General features: G+C 46.2%; 1 protein-coding gene and 1 pseudogene across 1 annotated transcript in view; one reads left to right on the top strand and one right to left on the bottom strand.

Annotated features, from left to right (window-relative positions):
• The window catches only part of Tspan9 (tetraspanin 9), a 230,643-nt gene that overhangs the window by 131,741 nt on the left and 82,521 nt on the right, over positions 1–16,381 (bottom strand). The window lies entirely within an intron of this gene.
• Positions 13,338–14,339, top strand: LOC101571214 (annotated as a pseudogene).

Below are 16,381 nucleotides of genomic sequence, written 5' to 3' on the forward strand. Positions count from 1 at the left end.
AGCTCCCACCTGCCACCCTACCCTCTTCACCCTGGAGGGGGTGGCATGAGAGGAAGGAGGCAAGAGCTCTGGCAAAGGGCTCACTCCAAGCCCTTCCCTTCTTCTCCAAGATCCAGCAAACACCAGACATGTGAACAGAGGCTGCTGATACACACAGAGGCATGCCGATCTGTTATTAATGGGGGAAAATTGGACCTGACACTGTCAGTGATCTGAAACCTCCCAGCTGAGAACAGCTTTGTTTTTTTAATAAATAATAAATAACACAAAGTGTTTATTTCCCCCTTGAGCCATATTTCTTATGGCTCATATGTCTTGTCTGTCACCTGGGGAGACTATGGAGCGATACAACATCTTCAAGTCCCTTCTTCTTCCTGAGGAGTTCAAAGCATATCAGGCAGACTCTCCTTTATCTTCCTCACAGTTGGGGGAATGGTCTGGCAACTCTGCCTCCAGAATGCCTGCAATAAATACTTGCTAACTGCCCAAGGGGGAAAATTCCCTCACTGTACAGATGGGAAAATGAAGAATAGGAAATCTACTTGGCACCCACCTGATCCAATCTTCCCAACTCTGACTCCATGCCTCTCAATCAAAGCCTACCTGTGCTCAAAGGACCCAGGAGAGGTAAATGTGGTCCCATACTTGAGACAGAGACACAGACTAGAAAGGTGTACAAATAATAACCAATTCCTAACATCTCAAATAGCTCTCCCAGACAGTCTCCTTATGACAATTTCTTAAGTTCAAAGCACATCAGCTTCCACAGCAATCTATCTGTCTTATGTTAATCAGTATTGTAATTTTGCATGCAAGTTGCCCCTCTCGACCCCATAATTTTTATTAACTTATTGCTTTATAATCCTTGTAGCCTTCAAAGAATACACCTGTGTCCTTAATACACAAAGCAACTGTCACAATCTGGCATCTTCAGAACAAATCCACCCCACAGATATGTTTTATTTGGTCTGTGTCATATTTTAAATTTTTAACCAATAGATAGAAATCAGTAGATTTTTACTTGAAAGTCAAGAGTTCAAATTTCCCTTAAAAATAGAAGATCTTGCAAACTAAGAGAGCCATAAAGAATATGCTACCGTTTCAGACCAATGACCCTTAAGAAATGCCAATTGTCTTTCTCCACCAAGAGCATATCTGCTGAGGGTTAGAGAAGGCTCTAGAAAAGAGACTCACTGCAGTCTTATGTGACCACTGGCACCCCAATTTCATGTAATGATTAATGAGTGGGGTCAAGGGGAATCATGACATCACTGCAGATCCCAGAAAGGTAGCTTCCATTGCACAGACCTGCAGTCCAGATGCTCATAGGACCTGCAATACATTTAAATATTTACATAAAACAAAAGAATCATGTCTCTCATTTGTACTTAAGCACTAGCTCTTTTTTTACACAGTCAAATATTTCCAATTATGTTCCATGTTGGGTGTTCTGCTGCAAAACAATAAGAACAGGACATGGGGTGAGGGAAGAAAGAGAAATGAAGTTCTGGCAATATCACACATTTTGGTGTGGCAACAACACAGCTGGAACTGAATAGCAAGAGTGTGCTAAGAAGCAACACATGCTCTTCAATTTGTCACAGGCCTTTCCCCTATCCCATTTCCCTTGTCTAAGCTTGCCATCTTGAACTAAACTGACTACCACTGAATGGGAGAGCCTCTGGCTATTTCAGACTACAAGCTCCCTGAAGGCAACAGGTAGACTAATTTTTCTTGCTTTGGGTTGGAGGAGTTAGGAATTACTTAACCAAGGAAAAAACACTACCTATGCACCCAAGTCAGCAGGCTTTAAAGCCAGAGCTACAACAAAATGCAGAGCTATAATCCTTTAAAATGGGGTCTCCACCACCAGACTGTCCACAGGCAGTTTGTGAGCACAGACATAGACCATGGTCTGAGCTAAATCTAGGGCTGCTCTCAGGCACCTGACTTCCGCCTGGTATTTAACAACCTATAAGGAGATCTCCTGTAACCCTAGGAAAGAATGAAAGCCTAGCCTCTTGAATTGTCCAAAGGAAACAGTACAAAAGGCGGGGGAGACACATGGACACCACACATGTATCTAATATCAGTATAATTATCAGCAAACATTAATGTAGTTTCTGGCATTATTTAAACAAAACTGAATAAACAAGTGGGTAAGCTAATAAATAACTCAATGATTACTATGCAGTGATTTAAAAATCCAATTGTGATGATTATGTAGCTTGTGGTAGAATATTAAAGCAAACAATATGCAAAATCCTATCTACATTATGACTGCAACAACATAAAAATTACATCTGCAAGTAAATACAGACTGAAGGCTGTGGAAAATGGAAAGTTGATTTGTCGTGATGACAGTTTGTGAGGCCTTGCCTTTCTCCTTATTCTTTTGATTTGTATTCTGATTAGACAGCATTATTTATATAATAGCACTTTTTTTAAAAATGCCCAGCCACTCCTGACCCTGAAATAAACTAGCACAATCCAAAAGCAGATGGTGATGAGGGCTAGGTGAGAAATTTCTACTTCACTCAGGGCCTTGTGGGAGTGTTACAGGGTCAAACACAAAGTAAAAGTGTCACCAATCATCTGCAGATGGGGGGGGCGGCGTGTGTACACACACAAAGGAAATTCAGCTTTCCTCACTGAGGAGGGCATCGTATCATCCAGGAGTTCCCCTGCACTGTGTGCAGGACCCCCTGCAATTCTGTCATTGACACTGTTGCTGCAGAGTCCCTGTCTTCTGGTGCTGTGTGAAGAAAGAAAGTGACTCTGACCAGTTTCCAGGCAGAAGCAGCTCAGAGCAGCAATGGCCTTGCCTATACATCTGAATTGATGTCACAACCCACATCCTGCCCCCTTCCACCTTGAGCTCCACAGGACAGCTCTCTGGGTTCCCAAAACACATTTCCTGAGGTCTGTTGCTGGGGCCTCAGGAACAGGAGGGAGGCTGCTTGTACAGGGAGGCAGGAGCATTCGAAGATCAGAGGACCTCTGCAGGTCCTTCAGAAAGCAGGGCTGGTGGGCTACCTAATCCCAGCCCACTGTGGCATCAAGCAACCTTTTGGCAAACATAGAATGGCAATAGAAAAGGTAAGTGTCAGAGGGTAGACAAGCAGGAAACTGGATTCCACAGAAGCCTCCCTATCGCCAGACAGGGTGAGCTGTGAAGTGGCACCTGCCTTACTGCAAACTGACAGAGAGGTGGAACCTTGGAAAACCAAAAACAACTTTCTTCCCTATAGTTTCCAATCTGATCAGACTCCTTAGGGAGTGATTTCCTGCTGTGAATCCCCATGGGATGAGAGCTAGAGGAGGAAAAATCTCCTCAGAGAGCTGTCTGAGCCAAGCAGCCAAATCAAACCCCAAGTCCAGCAGAACTCCCAACTGCAGGGAATTTACTTATACCTAATGGCTGGGCTTGTACATTTCAATTCTATCACTTACCTTACTTTAAAAAGAAGAAAAGAAAGAAAGAAATGGAAGAGAGAAATGTTACTCATTGCTGCCTTAATCTGTTCAATGTCTGAGTTTGTAGAGGAAGTCCCCCCTTAGCGGAGCCAAAATCCCAACAAACAAGTATGGGAAGAGGACAGCCCAGCCATTCATGGCATTAAACCACAGAGACATGTGCAGCCCTAAGGCCACCCAGCTGACAGCATCTGCCATAGGGAGGGGGTGGCTGGAGAAGGTCATGAAGGACCAAATATGAAACCAGTGGTAGGCAGTGACAGCCCCTCTCCTATAAGCAGGCCCCACCCCAGGATTGTTTCCATGTGCTTTTTTCCTGTGAGAAAAGAATGGTAAGAATGCAGCCCAGCCATTACCCAAATCCACCCTACACAGGCTCTGTGCCCAATTATGTACAGAGCGGGGAGCCTTCCAGAGCCTAGAATCAGAAAATCCACTTAGGAAATTCAGACTGGCAGCCAGAAACTAGCAACACAGGTAATGCAGTAAGAGGGCTTCCTTTAAACTGAATATATACATGCACATGCACAACTGACATATTAATGTACACATGCACATACATGCATGAACACACACAACACAATGTGTACACACTCATATTCTGCACGCATGTGACAGCACATTACAAGCCACATGGAAAGGTGGCCAGAAACACTCCTGGACTTTTATAGCTCTTCAGGGACCTGATCTCCAGGAAGTGCTAACAATTACAATCCAATTGTGTCCCTGGCTAGCACAGCCCGCTGGAGACTGGAGACCTTGCAGGGGGAGGAAGAACTTCATTGGGAAAAAATGTTGACAGAGTTTAATGTCAAGCGGAAGGACAAAGGCTTGGATGAAGAGCCTGACTGAGAAAGCAGGCGTTCTGAGTGTTCTGGCAATTTGCATGGAGCTGTGCAGGGAGTATTGAGTTAAAAGGAACAGGAGGGGGCTAGCTCCCCAAGGCTAGGACAGGCCTGGGGTACAAAGGGGCAGCATGTCTCTCCTGCAGTGTCTAGAACTTGGCATGCTGTAATAAGCCCTTGAATGGGCATTAACTAAGGCAACCCCCAGCTAGAAAGAAGGCTCAGAAACTCTCAAAATCCTAAAACATACTGTTTGTTCTAAAGAAACCAAATAAGATGGCATAGAAGAAAAAAAAAAACTAGTACTCATTAGAATAGGATATCTGTAATTCTAAGAATCAGAAGCAATGTGAATATACTGGCCTCATATTACACACAAGAAACCTAGGTATCAAAGAGATTGGTCTTTGTTCACATGACTGAAACTAAGACTGACGCCACATGTGCCAATTCTAGGGTCTGGATACTCCACTCTCCATTTGGGGTTTCATGACCAGTTTTTCTATGGATTTGTTTTGTTTTTTATGTTTTGAGAAAGGGTCTCACTATGTAGGTCAGGTTGCCCTTAAAGTCAATATGTAGCCTAAGCGGGCCTTAAACTCACAGCAATTCTCTTCTATCCATTTCTCAAGTGCTGGGATTATAGGTATATGCCACCACATAGGGCCTCATGGCCAGTTTTTTACTAAGTGGCTTTAGTCAGGTCCCTTCAACTCCCTAGGCATCAGCAGCACCTTGTGTAACAATCAAGGGATAGCCAGTGATTTTCTAAGGTTCTTTCTGAAGCAGGCCCCTAACTCCAACAGGACTGAAAGGGGCTCAGTGAGGCTGTCTAATATGCACCTTCTGTGCTGAATCCTAGCCAGGGTAATTCTTGTCTGACTCAACTCCCAACTGGACCACCACCTACAAATCCCTCTGCTTGTTGCCTCTGCCTAGAGTGTGTCCAGCACACCATGGTAGTCAGCAGACTTCACTGGCTGGCAGAGTGAATCATCAGTCAATCAGTGAAGGAGTAAACATTTGCTCCTTGAAGGAAAGTGTTGTGCAAAGCAAGCCCTTATGAAGATCTGGTCCTCTGGAGATTTCCCCTCAAAGCGTATGAGCTGGACCTTCCCAAATCACTTTGCACTGAAATCACCTGCATTGCTTTTCAAAATGCAGATTTCTGCCTCTGTTCCCAGTTTCAGACTCAGAGGATCTGGGATGGGGGCCCAGGAATCTGAATTATTAAAAAGCTTACCACATGTCTTTAACTCTGAGCCAGGTCTGGAAAACTGATGTCTATTATTTGGCTAACACCCATACAGTCCTGCACTGGGACTAAAGGAAACTAAAGAAAAATAAAATGAATGATTCTTTCTTAGTCTTTTCTCCAAAGGGCTCAGATCAATTTATGCCATGATGCTGGTACCTGTTTGACTGAGACAGGTGGCAATGCTCCTCCCTCCTATGGGTGGGCAAGCTGAAGTCTAGCCAGGACTTCTTTCCTCTTTTCATCTCATCTTAGAGCTCTTGAAGAATTGAGTTCCTAGAGCCTTCAAGTATGACACTGAATTTCAAAACAAGGAAGAATAAGGTCAGGCACACATTTGACTGCAGACCATAATGATGCCAGGATTGGCAATACTCAGCTCTTCCCAGGCTGGGCAAGACACAGTGGACTTTCTGCAGCTCAAATGCTGAAATCTGGCCCTATCACACACAGAGCCTCACCAAAGTCAACCCAACAGACCATAAGGAACCTCAGCCCCTATCTCTTAGGCAGGCAGGCAGGAGATTCATGGAAATTACAGTAAGAAGTACCAAACACAGGAGTCAACTTTGAAGAAGATGAAGAAGTAAATATTCCTAGAGTCTGAAAGTTAAGCTGCTAATGCCCCACAATTTACCTAGGAGCCAAGGGCAGACACCACACTGAGACCCCTCCTTCAGCAACTGGAAATACCTCCTTAGAGGCAGGAGCAGAGAGGCTTCACTTCTTCCTCATTCCCCTCCTTCTACCCAGCCCTGGACAAGACTGATGGAGCCAGGACAGCTGCAGCAGTGGGGAGCAGGGGGGAGGGGGGACAACAGCTGGACAGAGGGAGGGCCTGGGCAGAGTCCCAGCTGGGGCTTGAGAGGAAGGAGGGAGACACAGGTCTTCTCTGCACATTGCTCTTTTAAGGATAGAATGTGAACTTGGTCCTCTCCCCTCCTGGCCCTTCACAGGCAGGGAGGTACCCCTGGATTTCACAAACAGAAGGGCTCCCCAGCAACATGGCCACATGTTGTAGACACTGGAGCAGCACCCCAGTGCAGTCACAGACAGAATCACAGCCCTGCCTGCCCCAGCCTCACACATGTGGGACCTGAGGCCCTACTAACACTGAAGCCCCAAGAAAAATATCCAGGATTCTGATGCCAGTCCAAGAAGGTAAAAGGCAATACAACCCCCTCCTGGTGGGGGTGTTGCCTCAAGGGTCAGTGGACATGGCTCTGTCCACTGTGACTCTCAACAGACAGGGGACCAAAGCCTGGTCCCACTAAAAACTTCTATGGCTTCTATTTCCAATTTCCTTGTCTGAAAATGAGGCCGATGATACTCACCTTACAGAGTAGGTCTTTGAAGTCGAAGGCCCATACTCTCATCCATGTGGAACCTTGGTTTCCACATCTTTAAAATGAACAGGGTAGACTAGATGATCTCACAGGTTTCCTTCAAATCTATAAAATCCATTCTGCCTCTAGGCCAGTGATCCTGGAATGTGTGCCCTTTGTGCCTCTATTTAAAGGGTCCTGTGCTCCTCCTTCCTATGCCCCATGCAGACTCACACTCAGTCTCTAATAGTAGTTCGATCCAACTCTCAAGGGCAGTCTGCCAAGATATGCCTCCCCACATACATGCACAACATAAGTGCAGCTTAGTAGTGCCTCCCTAATAGCAAATCACTGCCAACACATCTCACACCAAAGTTGTTCACCAATGCATGCAACACTAAGGGAAAACCATCTGTCCAGAACAGCACCATCCAACATGGCAACCTCAAGCAGTGTGAGTAGCCACTTGTACTTAAAAGTTTATTAACAGAAAGGAACTAAAATTTCAGTTCCTTGGATATATGAGCCACCTTTAAATGCTTACAGCCATGTACAGCCCCTTGCACCAGGCAGTGCACACAGCACACAGTGATCATCAGGGTCTGGGCCAGTAGATGCTCTCTGTGGGGAACAGCCAGGCCCTAGGGGTTCAGATGGAGGCAGAGAAGGAAGGGAGTGATAGGCAAACACAGTTCTACTGAGAGCCCCACAGCCCAAGCAGTGAACCACATGCCTTCCATCAAACAATGCCCAGAGCAACTGCTTGCACAGTGTGCTCAAACAGTGGGAGGATCCAAGTTCCTTCTGCCCGTTCACCTCACTCCTCAGTGAGGGTCTCCCTGACCCCAACACCTAACAGGTCACAGCAGCAAATGTCACACCACGCTTCATTTGGGAGACATAAACGACACCTGACATTCTTTCCAGCCAGGGGCATACTCCTGGCCTCTCCTAGCTCAAAATCCATTCCTTTTCCTGAAGCAGGGAGTATAGCTGACCACCCATTACCCAGCAATTCCTCACATCCCACCTAGGTTTCAGACCAAGCAAGAACTGTGGAGGCCAGAACTCCCATTTCCAGCCCAAACTAGAAAACAGTAGACCACAAAAGGAGAGAAAGCCAGGTTTAATGAAGCATCTACTATATTCAAGGTTCTATCAAGGTCCTTACACTTACATTTTCCCACTTAATGTCCAGAAAAGAAAAAGGAAAAAAAAAAAAAATGCTGCAAGGTAGGTGTGGTTAAGCCTGCATCCTAGATGGGAAAGGCTCAAGAATGGCAGAAGACATGTGCAAGCTACTAAATCTCACAATCTACTACAAACCCAGAATGTTGGACTCCAAAGTTCACAATTCACAAAGTTCTCTGATAAGAGATGAAACACAACTAAGCAGGACACTGTCCTCCACAGGGACCTCTAAAAATTGAGGGTCAAGATGGGGGTCATTATGTAGTTGTGCATTGCTAGCCTGAGAAAAATGTCAACCCCAGGAAGGTCTCAGCCTTGAGAAGGTAAAAAAGGCCACAAAGACAAAGGAGTGGGAGAAGGACACAGAGGGAGGAAAGAGGAAGAAAGTGGACAGAACCAAAAAAGGAGACCAAAGACGAAGGGCAGAGTGCATACGGGCAATTGAACTTAGGTAATTCAGTTAATTACTTGTGCAGTTATGGGGCTAATGTCTGTCTTCCTCCATCGGACCTCAGGTGCCATGAAAGCCATAACCTTGTCTGTCCTGTCCATATTTCTTCCTAACACAGTAGGTAGGTGCTCAGTAAATACCTCATGGAATGATGGAAGATGGAAAATAACAAAAAGAACATCAAAGGACTGGGCAGAAAGAAAAATCTTTGCCTGTTCAGGGACCAACATCTCCTTGAAGTCTTCTTCACCTCAGCTGCCCAAAGCTCTTTGGGGGAGACACAGAAGGAAAATGTCCTCTACCAGTGAGCTCCAACCCCTCTCACAGGAGCCCAGTCTTGTCTGCCACAACTGTAACAACCACAGGTCATAAACCTAGGCTATTTCAGGGTGAGAGGGACCTGCAGGCTGCTCTCATCCAATCTCTCCATTTTACAAATGATGAGTCTGTGGTCCAAGAGGAGAAGGGACTTGCGTGGGGCACTTAATTGGAGTAGGAAGAAGTTTCCGTATTTGTGCCTTACAAAAGCTTAGCACTAGAAGGCCACTGCCAAGCCTGAGTGCCCTGTGGCTTGCTTGAGGGGCCAGCAGGACTCTGTAGCCCATCTGTCCCTCCAGCATGCCAAGAGGCCTCTCTCCCCTGTGCCATGTTAATAAAGCCCATCACAGGTGATCTTGGAACAGTGTACTGGTAGGAGGTTCTGCTGGCCATCACACAGCCTTTTCATTTCCGATTTCCCAGCCTGACAGTTCTAATGGTCTGGGCCCTTTCTGCTTTGAACCCCAGGTGGGCATACATCACCTTGGTTGATGCCAGCCATGCCTCCCCCCGCCCCCCAGCCATCTGGACAGAGATGAGAAAACAGGACGCAGTGACCCTGGCCTGCTAGGATACTTCAGCCACCTAGTCTCCACCTTTGCCTGCCCTCATGTGCATGTGCTACTGGAAGGCAAAGTGAACAGCAAGAATCCTCTTTTTCTGGGACTCGACATCCCCATATGTAATTGGGAATCTTCTCCCCTAAGAGGGCAAGAGGTACTGAGAAAGTGTTCCCATTCCCCCAGCATAAAGAAGAAAATTCATTAAAAAAAAAAAAAGTGAAGGGCAGGGCTGCTGTCCCGGGGGAGCCTCAGGCAAGCATCCAACACTTGTTGACATAAAAAGACCATTTGCTGAATCAGATGCAGCCAAGTGAAGGGCACTGAGTAAGAGCACCATGAGGTGGCCTAGTTATGGAAGTCTTGAGCCACGCTTAAAGAGCAGCATGAGCTCAAGAGGCCAAAGATAAGTGGAAGTGACCCCAGCTCTGAACCCAGGGCAAACACAGTCCTACTGGAGGACCTCACTGCCCAAACAACGAACATGCCATCTACCAAAGGATGCCCAGAGTGGCTGCTCATGTGGTATACTCATGGCAACATGTGAGAAGAACCTTAGGAATGAACTTGGTGCATGAAAACAAAGAGGACCATTTTCCAGGTGGTACCCTTGAGCTAGCTACACAAGGCAATGAGGCAACATGACAGACTTGAAGTCAAGAAAATGGCAAAGAAATGCAGCCTGCAAGTCAGGTTATCCTCATAACATGAATGTTCTGGGATAACAAGAAAGAGGAATAAATATTACTACAGTTATTATTCACAATCCAAGATCTGAGGGTCTGAATTTGACCCAGATGTAGTAGCTAAAGGGAAGCCCTGGGTGACAGGCTCATGTTAATGAATCTCTTTCACTTCCAGGACACAGCCAGGGTCCCAGGGGTACAGAAGCTGAGGGCTGAACCTGTGAGAAGCTGCAGAGAGTGCAGAGAGGATAAGAAGCAATACTCACTAACAATTCCACCATGCCATGCTCCTAACTACCACAAACTGGGTACCTCTAACCATAGAAATCCACATCTTAGTTCTAGAGGCTGAAGGTCAAGATCGAGTGTTCACAAGGCCATGCTCTCTGAACCAGGGAGACTTCTTCCTCACTCTGTTACTTCTGGAGGTGGCTGGCAATCTTTTAGAATGCACTGCTCCCATCTCTGCTTCCTTCTTCACAGATGTCTTCCTTCATCTCTGTGCCCAAACTTCCCTCTCAATCATCAGCCTGGGGTCTGCTCAAACCCAACATGACTCACCTTAAAATGATTACATCTACAAAGGTATGACATGATTTTCTGGGGGGATGCCACTATTCAACTCACTACAGCTAGATGATGCCCCTGGGGTCTTCCATGCCCATCACAATGGGGAGACATTACACTGGTACCCAGTGACCTGAGTTCTAGCCTCAAATCTCTGACTGGCCAGGTCATCTCAGTCAGATCTCCAGCCTTCTCACTGTCTCTGCACTCTCTGTGAGGAACCTTGATTTCCCAGGTTCATCTCAAGTCTAAAACTGCCATGGTGAAAGCAAATAAAAATCAGCATGAATTCATGATTCTAACAGTATGAGCAGAAATATAGATATGTGTGCACACATGAGTTGGCACACTTCCTAGCTCTGTTCTGAGAGTGCCTAGAAGCAATGGCACCAGAGCAGGAACAAGCACATCTCATGCCTGGATCTCAGCATCTAAACACCGTTCTCAAGCAGAAGAAACCAGGCATGCTGGTAAGTAACTAGGGCTATGGCAGGAACAACATGAATTTGCAGCCTTTTGTGCTGCCAGAAAAAAGGAATGCTCAAAAGGGATAGTGGCATGTCTATCAAACTGAAGCAGGCCCCAATGGCTACAGCTGGAGCAATTTGAGCAGCAGAATATAGTACTGAATTATAACTAGAATCCATGGAATAGAATAAATATATGTATTATGTATCATATCTACACATTTATTATGCTACATGGAGTCTATAGTGATAAAAATAACTTTATTAATTGAACAAATATAGAAATGAAAGTAGGTTTTCCAGGAGAATTCCAATTAATAAATTCAGGAGAAGTGACAGAAACAAAATTACCATTAGTCAAACAACACAAAAATAAATGTTGCAGGCATGCTAAGACATTTGAGGGACGAGTATCTGTATAGTATACCTGCTCCTAAACACTTTTCAATTTCAAAGAAAAAACTATAGCTTTACAGTGTAGAGTCATCTCTTCCTCCAAAAAAATCAAAGGTAACATCATCAAGAGTTCAACATGTTGGCATGTGCCCCTTGAGGCCTTGCACTGAGAAGGATTCAGAAGGATTCAGACACAGCCATATAGTGTCCTGTACAGGACACGTAGCCTCACCCCAATCTTGAGAATATATGGGACATACCCAAAGTGAGACACCATCCACAAAGAAATGAACCAGTCCCCTTCAGTACAGTCAAGGGCATGAAAGACAAAGAAACTGCCAAGCTGGAGGGGCCAAAGGAAAGAGGACAGCTAAATACAATGGACCCTGGAGTAAAAATGATATTAGTGAGTAAAGAGATTAAATCTAAATAAAATCTGTGGTTTGGCTAATAATATTGTACTGATGTTAATTTCTTTGCTTTGACACTTATACTACGGTTATGTAAGATGTTAACAATAAGCAACAATAAGACAGTGTATATGTGTATGGGTGCTGCACACATATACAGACATGCTACCAGGACACAGAACTTGTGTATGCCACATGTACAAGTTTCTAGGGCCACATGTGCAGGTGTGTGGGAAGATCCATAAATTTGTAAGAGCACAGTGGATGGGGGTAGGAGCAGGCAGAGGAGGGAGGGGAAATGGTCTTTTGCTGTTTTAGGCTTCATGCTGAGCCTCAGATCCAATTTTCACAAACGGATTACTAGATTACATTCTTTACCACAGGCAGCTGTCCCTGTCAAATAAATAATCATCGCCTTACATTTATATATCACCTTTCATCCCACAGCCCTTTTCCTACATCTCAGACCGGCCTGGGAATGGCATCAACTCCACACAGGAAAGGAGGGAGAAGTAGGGGAGGGGTATCCCACAAGATAAAACCAGCCTGGATTCCCCCCAGGTCCCAAGAGGAGTGACGGGGAGGGGGAGTGGCGGGAACTGGGGCTGGGCCTGGGGCCCAGCTAGAGAAAAGGGAAATTTGGTTGCCAAGAAGACAGCCCTGAAGTGGGTATGCTCTGAAATGAGCTCAAAGCTGGGACAAGGGAGAGAAGCAGATTCCTGAGCTCAGCAGCACCCACCACCCACTTCAACAGGCAGCATGGGGATCAGCATTTGGCCTGGAGTAATGCTGGTAATACAGCTGTACATAAGCCTCTGTTTCCTCACCTGTGACACACGCCTGTCACATGGGAGTCCTAGAAGTATCCAGCCACAGAAAGCACCTAGTACCACACTTGTTCCAATATCATCTGTGCTGGTCAAGTGGGAAAGGCCCAGACAGAAAACACAGTTGGCATGATGGGAAATATGGAGACCCTGCTGTTCCAGGAGAGAAGCCCTGAGTTCTCCCAAGTTACTGACATCACAGGTCTCCTGTAGAGCAGTGTGGGACAGGCCCTTATGTCCAAGCCTTAGGGAGTTGCCCATTCAACATCAGGGTAGGTAGCTTCTGCTGATGTACTAATCTGCAAAGGGGAAGGCAAGAGGAGCTGTCATAGCAAGGCGAGCAGCTTGACATATCCTCTAGGCCTCTAGGCTAATGATGGCAAATCTTTTAGGGTTTTCAATGATGCAAACAGCCCACTGTAGAACACAGGCCTTAAGTTTGCCACCACTACTCTAGGCACTGGCCTCATGTTGTGCAAGCAATAATGCTGAACCAGCTCTCTGCTCCTATGCATCCGCCAACAGCCATTCTTCCCATGCAGCCAGCAGCGATACAGACAAGATGGTGAAGGTCAGAGTGAATGGATTTGGCTATATTGGACGCCTGGTCACCAGGGCTGCTTTTAACTCTGGTAAGGTGGATGTTGTACCCATCAATGACCTCATGTTCAGAATTATACTGGAACATGGCCTACATGTTCCAGTATGATTCTGCTCATTGCAAGTTCCATGGCACTATCAAGGCTGAGAACAGGAAGCTCGTCATCAACAGAAAGGACATCACCATCTTCCAAGAGCGAGATCCCGCCAAAATCAAGTGGGGTGATGCTGGCACTGAGTATGTGGTACAGTCCACTGGTATCTTCACCACCATGGAGAAGACTGGGGCTCACCTGAAGGGTGGTGCCAAAAAGGTCATCATCTCTGCCCCTTCTGCCAATGCCCCCATGTTTGCAATGGGTATGAATTACAAGAAGTATGACAACTCCCTTGAGTTGTCAGCAACACTCCCTGTACCACCAACTACTTAGCCCAGCTGGCCAAGGTCATCCATGACCACTTTAGCATCGTGGAGGGACTCCTGACCACAGTCCACACCATCACAGCCATCCAGAAGACTGTGGATGGCCCCTCTGGGAAGCTGTGGCATGATGGCCAGGGGCTGCCCTGAATATCATCCCTGCATCCACTGGTGTTTCCAAGGCCATGGGCAAGGTCATCCCAGAGCTGAACAGGAAGCTCACAGGCATGACCTTTCGTGTGCCCACTCCTAGTGTGTCAGTGGTGGATCGGACCTGCCACCTACAAAAAGCAGCTAAATATGATGACATCAAGAAGGTGGTGAAGCAGGGGTCAGATAGTCCCCTCAAAGGCATCCTGGGCTATACTGAAGACCAGGTTGTGTCTTGCAACTTCAACAGTGACACTCACTCTTCTACCTTTGACACAGGCTGGCATCACCCTGAATGACCACTTTGTCAAACTCATTTCCTGGTATGACAATGAGTTTGTCTACAGCAACAGGGTGGTCGACCTCATAGTCCACACAGCCCCCAAGGAGTAAGTGCCCCCCCCCACCACAGCCCAGAGAGACCAGAGGGATGGAGAGGCCACACTGTAGAAGTCACTGCCCTACTCTGCTCCAACACTGAGAATCTCCCCCTCACAGCTTCCAATCCAGGCCCCCTAGAAGGAGAGGGGCCTCAGGAGTCCTGGCTCGCTGCCATTGCACACCATCAATAAAGCCCACTGTACCCAGCCAGAAATAATAATAATAATGCTGAACCTCACAGACCCTGCTTCTAGGTCAAAACATAAGAGCTGGCACCACTATCATGCAAGTCAAGAGCAAATGAGGACCACAGCAAATGCTACAAGCTGCAGAGAGGGTGAGGAGGGTACATAAGGTCACACCAAGTTTCCTCAGAAAGACAGAACTCCCACCAGGTCTTGAATGATATAATGGGTCTTGGCAGAGCAAGGGCAGGGCAGGGAAGGAGGAAAGGCATAGGTACCAAGATGAAGAGCATCACAGCATGCCACAGAGATAGATAAGGACATCCTTCACCACCTGGACAGCCAAGGGAACAAGCTGGAAAAGCCACCAGGAATCACCCTGAGAAGGTTGGGGCTACAGACCCCCTTGTATGTGCCTACAGCTCAGGCACAACTGTACTTGCATCTAGAGGGCTGGGAAGGAGAAAATAGAAGGGTCTGGCACTGAGAGGCAAGGTTTAAGTGGACAGGGGAAGAGATATTAACTTCCTTTTCTAAAAACACCTTGGTAACACAAGGATTTTACAAAACTGAAACCTCCTCCTGACCAGGACTCCAAGGCCTTGGCTCTCATCTGTGAAGTCTCATGGTTCCCCTCTAGCTCCCAGTATAGAACCCCATTTTTCCCTTTGGCCTCAACTGTGAGCCCTACCATCCTTGTGGCCAATGCTCACTGCTTCCCTTTGGCCAGTCCCTGAAATGGTGTGGTCTCTACTCTACACATATCCACGGTTTACTCCAAATCTCCCAAATAAATCACTCACTGACACATACCCTGAGCCCACTCTTCCCTTTGTCCTTCACCAGGAAGGCAGAAAGTCCTCGTGGAACCTCAAGTATCATTTTCTACCTTCATCAAGCTTTACCCTGGGCTTCCCACACCTGACTACAGGACATCCTCATGTCCTCCGCTACAAAGTTTGAAGTACTGCTGAAATTCCCATACCAAACAACACACCTTCCTCTTTCAAATTCTCCCAGGATATCCTGAATTTTCTTTGGGCTCTCATCATTGTACTCACTAAACTTCTCAATATCCTATGCCAAATCTAAAATCCCATCAACATCTCCTCAGAAAATCTCGGTTTTGGTTTTCTGGTTTTTTTGTTTTTGTTTTTTTTTTCCAGGAACTTTCTTGCAGGTTTGGAATGCCAAAAGCAGTACTTCCCAGCTGATCTACAGCAACTATACTTTTTACTTCCCATCCATTCTAGACCAAGGCATAGCTAATACTCACACCAGCCTCTACCCTACTAAATGAGAGAAGTCTTTCAGCTTCAACAGAAAGTCCCTGAAGAGTTTCCTTGGTTCCAGCCACCAAGTTTCAAGAGTCTCCTGGAGCTACCCCTAGAGTACCCAACAACCGAAAGTGTCACAGCTACATCTGGTGCTAGGAGTACTCCTAACTGCTTACTTTCCATTTCTGGGCTTATCTTGCTATAGATGAGACCTGGTCTGCAGACATAAGGAGGACTCAACTATTCCCACCTCCCCACCCATCCAATAAACAGACTTTTGAGAGCTCTGGCAGTAAAAAGTCAATTTTGTAGCAAGGAACCATTCCCAGACTCCAACTGGCATCTACAATCATGGGGACATAGATGGGGCTATGTTAAGTGCCATGGCCTAGTACTAGATAAGAGCCTGAGATATAGAAGGGATAGAAAACTCATCTGAATATTTTGCTGAGTTTACACACCTATAATATTCAATAACGGAACTTAGAAAAAATAGTGTATACAGATGAATGTCCATTTTGTATCTGTGTATTCAAAGTGGTTAGGATAGATATATAGTTGCATTCTCTTAATGAATAGAATGATTTGTTCT

Source organism: Octodon degus, unplaced genomic scaffold (assembly GCF_000260255.1).
Source record: "Octodon degus isolate 3935 unplaced genomic scaffold, OctDeg1.0 scaffold00355, whole genome shotgun sequence".
Taxonomy (NCBI): Eukaryota; Metazoa; Chordata; class Mammalia; order Rodentia; family Octodontidae; genus Octodon; species Octodon degus.